Source organism: Papilio xuthus, unplaced genomic scaffold (genome assembly GCF_000836235.2).
Source record: "Papilio xuthus unplaced genomic scaffold, Pxut_1.1 DF829129.1, whole genome shotgun sequence".
In the NCBI taxonomy this organism is placed as follows: Eukaryota; Metazoa; Arthropoda; class Insecta; order Lepidoptera; family Papilionidae; genus Papilio; species Papilio xuthus.
The window spans coordinates 1350949-1358014 of record NW_013529520.1 but is presented as its reverse complement, the minus strand read 5'-3'; the positions used below and the strand labels follow the sequence as shown (position 1 = coordinate 1358014).

General features: G+C 32.3%; 1 non-coding gene across 1 annotated transcript; it reads left to right on the top strand.

Annotated features, from left to right (window-relative positions):
- The first annotated feature begins 2844 nt into the window (after window positions 1-2844).
- On the top strand, window positions 2845-2936 carry TRNAI-UAU (transfer RNA isoleucine (anticodon UAU)). The gene is given in 2 exon segments: window positions 2845-2882; window positions 2901-2936. It is a non-coding gene; the product is annotated as a tRNA-Ile (tRNA).
- Window positions 2937-7066: the final 4130 nt, after the last annotated feature.

Genomic DNA, 7066 nt, shown 5'->3' with positions numbered 1-7066 from the left:
TGTCGTTTATAAGGAAACTTTTTAAAGAATTCAATATCGTTTAGGAACTTCTTTAGACATAATTTGCAATGTAAATTCCCATCTCTACAGACTTTGTCAAAGCAAAGGCAAGTCAACAGAATATTCAATACTCTTGTAGTACTATGTTATGCAAAAACCATCGTATCTAACCATTTGGTAAAGGTTTTTTTTTAATAATTTAATTACTCATGTGCTATTTATCCGATGACATACATAAGAAGATATTCAAAGATATGTGTGAAGTCAGCCGGCACTAGGCAAGCGTGTTTGACTATGCACTCTGTCACTCGTAACTTAGGTTAGGTTCCGAGCTCTTTAGTGGGGACATAATGATGATGGCTACTTTATTTGTTCATTATATTCATTATATGTGTGGTTCTTTTATAAAAAAACAACTTCTTTTTGCTATAATCCTAAAGAAAATAATCGTTAATCTAAGAGAATGTCCCTTTAAGATATTTAAATTTTAAATTAAGTCAGTAGAGAAGCGAGTTTCTATGCTAAAGTAAATCAGACGTCTTTGACAAACTCTTTTTCGTGTTACAGGAAATTAAACTTAAAGGTAAACAATTATTTTATTAATTTGATGAAACATACAAATAGACATACCATTTTTATTTAAGTATAGATGAAAAAAAAAGTCATTGCCTATATAAATTTCCTTTTTGGCGGATATTATTGTAGTAAGAAAGAGAAAATTAACAATTGACAATGCACGCTCATATTATGAGCGTTTAAAGCGTGCATTAAATGAGGGAAATAATTAATATCAATTAAACTAAAATTATATGTCTCATTTTTTTAATAATTTGGTTTAATTTTATTACGATGCTGAATTAAAACTTTCAATAAACACTTTATTTTACTCTGAAAGAGATTCGAGAAAGAATATTATGGATATTCCATTTTAATCAACAAATAGTCCCTTTCAATGTCCATTGACATCGCGTAACTCAGAGCGGAGCTTTTCACTAAAGAAGTCAGTTTTACTTTACCGTTCTAAAGCTCGGTTCGTCGACTAACAAAATTTAAAATTTAAGTAACCCACGAGGGACGTTTCCCACGATTACCCTTTATTTTCTTCGAGGGAATAACAAATCTGGGAATAGAACTTAGCATTATTTCACGTAAAGCCGACTTCCTTGTTGTAAAGGATTTAATATAACAAATGTTAAAAACAAAATTTAAAGTAAAATATCCGTTTACTTATAAATATAAAAGTTACGTAAAAATGTAAAATCATTTTAACTATTATAAACTTTTTCTTTAATGCTATTAGAAGGTACAAATTAAAAAAAAACAATCCTAGCTAAAATTCCTTGTAGTAATTATTTTAATTGAGTCTAAGAAATCATAAATTCTTACCTGTTTACAGTAACGCTGGCAACAAAAGCGAAATATATTTAATTCAGTATTACCCTCGCAGTGTTGCCTAATGAAAATTCGCATATCTGAATTAAACAAGAGATCCTTTGTCTAACTGGCCACAGTTTGGCGCAATAACTCATATACACGAATGTAACAATATAACAAACACTAGTAAACATATTTAATTGTTAACATTACTAAGGACTACGTTCAATTACATAATTTAAACTTTTACACAAAAATCTTTAATGGCTTTAACATAATACCTATTCTATTCCAAACAAGATTTCTAAGACGATGTGGAACGTTTTTAAAAATTTAAATGGATATAGAACTGGATATCCCGATAACTCCGTCCGCGCGGATTAAAAAAATAACTTAGTAGCCTATGTGTCCTTTCAGACTATGTTCTACATCTGTGCAAAATTTCAACAAGATCCGTTGAGCCATTCCCGAGATACCTAGTAACAAACATCCATCCATCTAAACTTACACATTTATAATATTAGTAAGTAATCAATATAGAGTTAAGTAATTCAATAATAAGTTTATGTATATAATTTTAAGTTATTATATTTTTCAATTGCTAAATAGTTATAGTTATAGTTTCGTTACATGTTATATAATATATTCAAACAGGTTATAGTCACATATATTAGTAAGATTGTTTATTTAAACGACAGAAAATTACAATATAAATACAATGAAATCGTAGTCTCGGGTTTAGTATAATAAAATAAAATATTCAACGAGTTCAAAGATAAAATAAATATACTTAAAGTTTCTTGTTATTTCAAGTATTTATATACCTGTCAGACTTCTTAGAATAAATATTTAGACAACTTAAAATTATAAGAACGAAATAAATCACTTATCTAATAGTAAACATATAACTTAAATAATCGTTGGTTTCCGAGATCAAAATCTCTGTATAAAACAACATTTTTTAAAAACGGATTGTGGTCTCAGAAATCCTATGTAAGCACTAGTAATATTTCATACAGTAAATAAATCAAATTTCGATTTGAAATACCCCGACTGCATAACGATCCCGTCAAGTACACGCCGCTATGGATAAACAATACCTGTTTTACTGAAGCTTACTAAACCCCAACTATTTGCATCTATAGATATTACAATTTAAAAAAAATCGTACAAAAGTCGAAGCTCGAAGCTTGTAGGTCGTAGCTTATAGCTCGTAGTTCGTAGCTCGTAGCTTGTAGCGCACAGACGTAATTGTAGTCTCGAAATTGACAAAAGCGTAGACGTAGTAATGAAAGTAGATTTTGATGTACAAATTCGATCGAGTTTCTCATAAATATGTTTCGAGTTCCATTAGTATAGTTTAATCCTTCATACTCAGTTTACGTTAAACATGTCTAACGTGTTATAAATGTTAATAGAATTGCAGCCGCCTCGTACGTAGTGTTACGAGTACATGTACAACAAGCGCTCGCTCCAGTGGCGCAATCGGTTAGCGCACGGTACTTATAAGACAGTAGCTGTAAGCTATGCCGGGGTTGTGAGTTCGAGCCTCACCTGGAGCAACATGTTTTTTTTTTATCCAATGAAAATGTCACAAGTCTAAATAACTACACTGGTGTAACAAGCAACAAAGTATATGGTCTTAACCATTTATTTTTGGTTATTTCTATTAATGTACATCATCAGCTCACTATACGTCCCCACCAAGGGGCTCGGAGCCTACCCTAAGTTAAGGGTGATTAGGCCATAGTCAACCACGCTGGCCAAGTGCGGGTTAGTTGAGTTGAGTTGGCTGCATCACCTACGCTCTTTTGATTTGACGACCTGATATTCATAGAACAAAAAAAAACTTTTGCCCGCGACTCCGTCGGCACGAAATTATAAAAAAACTTCATTAACAACCTATGTGTTCCAGTCTACTTCCAGTTCAGTTCTACATCCATAACAAATTTTATTAAGATCCATTAAGCCGTTCTGAAGTTACCTTGTACCAAACATCTATTATAATAAACATTCGCATTTAACATATTAGTAAGATATCCACAAAAAACAATATTTATGTCTGTGTCAACAAATTGTAATAAATAACGTATTCAATTGTGTAATACAATAGTGATGTATTTAATGGAATCGTGTGATTTGCACAAAATTGTCTTGTCTGGATTCATGCCAAGGATTCGAAGTTAAACGTTTTCCGGGAAATCGCCTTCAGAACAAATTAAAATTACCTCGTACATTTCCTCTTATCTCTTTCTCTTTAAAGATCACTATATGATTGTAGTATTTTGTATTGTTGGTTAAAATCGTGTTTTTAAAACGACTTATAGTTGGTTTTTGAAACCAAAATTAGCGTATAAAGAATATTGTCTCTGTTTTGCCACAGATAATGACAGGGATGGATATGTTTATGTAGGATTTTTGACCTCAGAAACCAAAGATAAATAAGCTAGCAGTATTTTGGTTACAATCCGGCTTAAAGAACCAATAATGTTCTTAATACAACATAAATAAAGCTCCGACTTTTACTTTCTTACATCTGGCCCGTTGTCACCTATGGTTGCGAAGCATGGACGATAAAAAGGAGACTAAGAGACGCCTCGACGCATTAGTATTGTGGTGTTTTTGCCGTATGCTCCGGATTAGCGGATCGTCAAGCGTGAAGTGGAATACTTGGGCCATGCACTGCGGCATGACAGGCTTCTACTTCAGCTGATAATGATGGGTAAGATTGAAGGCAAAAGACGCGCTGGACGTAGGAAAAAGTCGTGGCTACATAATATTAGGGAGTGGACGGGGATTAGGTCAGCTGAAGAACAGTCTTGCACTTGACAGAACCAAATATTCCAAGTTAGTGGCCAACCTTCAAAACTGAAGAGGCATTAGAAGAAGAAGAATTACTATTTCTTTTTTTTTATTTCATAAGATGGCAAACGAGCGAGCGGCCACCTGTAATCGCTGAAATAGCGAAGTGACCGTTGCCCATAGACATACGCAATTACATATGCGTTGCCTACCTTTAGTTGACGGAGGTGAGGATGTTCGGAAAGAAAATATTTTCCCTTCCCATGCAAACTCTCATCCGGAAAGTCCACTTCCACTTCCCATCCTTTCCTTATAAGATAGAGGGTGGGAAGCGAAAGAGGACTAATTAGGGACGCACACTCATCAGACGAAACGCGGAATTGCTTCCACTTCACGCCTGTTTTCTGTGTGGTAACAATAGTAAATAGGGCAATATTTTATTTCACATATGAATGTTCAATGTACTTTAAGATAAGACAGTCTTAAAATAAACTGTTTGCTCTGTAGCTAAAGTTAGTTTACTTTAGCGAACATTACGTGTTTCAAATTAACTAATTAAGTTGTTAACTAATTAGCTTCAACAAATAAAACTTCGCTATACGTTTAGTTCAATTTGTCTTTCATTTATCTTTGATTTAGAATAATATTTTTTGTATATAAATTCATATTCTTACGGTGAAGGAAAACATCGTGATGCAACCTGCACATATTTAAGAAGTAAATCAAAGATGTGTGAAGTCAACCAACCCGCACTTTTCCAGCGTGGTTGACTATGGTCTAATCACCCTTAACTTAGGGTAGGCTCTAAGCCCCTCGGTGGGGACGTATAGTGAGCTGATGATGATGAAAATATAGGGAAAGCATTCAAATAACAGTTAGTCAGTATTTTACATATTAAGTACTAATAAAATTCTCTCTTAAAATTCAATGAAACATAATATGCGTTTATTTATAACAGCTATCAGCCGCGATTCCGTTCGCGGGGAATAAAAAAAATAAAAAGTCAAATTTCACTAAGATCAGTTAAGTCGTTCTGAAAATATCCTCTAAAACAACCATCCATCCGTCAAAACTTTTACATTTGTAATATTAAAATTACGATCAAAGGAAGCGATTCCGTAAAAAATATTATTTTGTATGCCAACATTACGAATAGAATCGGAAAATGTTCTGTAACAAAAACTCTTGAAAAAAATCATAAATTCATTTCGTATGCAAAAAATAAAGCTCAATTATAGCTCTCAGCGTGAACGGGGAAACTGATTTTATTGCTGAAGTAAAAGTAAAAAAATATACTCAAACGCATAAACGCCGGTTCTGTAGTACGGAAAATATTTACTCCGGATGGAAGGAAGAATACGAAAATTAATAATTTCATCTTTTATTTTTTTCTAAATAAAATTATGAATACATATTTAAAATTTAAAATGAATTCGCTTGACTTCTTGATTTTTCTCAATTTACAATAAGACGGAAAAGAAATACACAAGTAAGAAATGATATTAAAAGAAAACATTTAAATTAAATAATTGATTTAAAAATCAGAATTATCTCGTTTATTTAGATACTAGCTGACGCCGGCGATTACTTCAGCGTTAAATAAAACTAAAAAAAAAATAAGTAGCCTTATTTTTCTTCCAAACTATATTCTACACGTGTGCCAAATATCATCAAAATCGGTTTAGCCGTACTGGAGATATCATCAAACAAACATCTATCCATCCATCTAAACTTTATAATATTAGTAATATTAAAAAAAACGTGTTCTCGTAGTCTTAGGCTCATAACGTATTCTCATCTCACGCTTTGGAATTTTTCAAAGCAAGGCTTAACAAGTCTTTTGGAAGGTGAGATACAAATTAACTCATGAAAACTTAATTCCATGTAGCAACGCAACGCTCGGCTAGAGTACGATTTATATCGTAAAAGAAAATAAGCAACGAAAATGTTCTTGATATATGTATACTCTCAACAAGTCCAGTTCAAATATTGCTACTACTCTTGTAAAACTAACTGTCGCCCGCGACTCCATCCGCGCTGTTAAAAAAACTTAATTAGTGGTCAATGTGTTCTTCCACACTATGTTGTACATCTATGCCTTTCGGAGAGATCCGTGCAGCCGTTCTGGAGATAACTGCTTACAAATATCTATCCATACATTGATTCATAATCCACACTTTCGCATTTATATTATTAGTAAGATTAGTACACTAAAAAGACTAAAATAAAATAATTTGGAAAGTTGATTTGTTCATGCAAGTGGTTAGTCTTAATTAAATTCACACACTCAGTACCACCTTCTTTATGCTAATGAGTTAACTTTCATATAAAAGTCTTAGTAGCATGGAACGTTTTAATTTCATAATCCCAAAAAGTGTGTTTTCGAAGTCTGTGACCGCTATAGAGATGGTATCATAGACTCAATCTTGATACATCTTTTGTTAACATAATATTGCAAGGCTTGTATTTTAATAAAATTCAAAGGCCACTAATGGAAATATAAACAGTAAATTAAAAAGAAATTAAGAAAACAGCAACGGAACAATTACAGAGAAGTAATATTAAAAAGCTAATTTCCTTAAGAGCCGCGCTGCACTAAAACAAAACAGAAAAGTAAAAGCTCTCACGTTTCGCGGGATATATTTTCTTCGAAAGCTTTCCTTTGAGCGAACTTAAGTTGTTCCCTAACACTATTTCTAACGCTTATTGAACATTTAATTAATTTGAATCAAGTATTATAAAAACTAATGAAAGTTAATAAGTTAAAATTTGTTACATAATATTAATTAATTTATGTAAATATCAATCTGGATTGGTATATAACCAATTCTAATCTAGAATATAGGTATATTAGTCATTTATTTTACGAGTGATAAAATTATTAACTTAT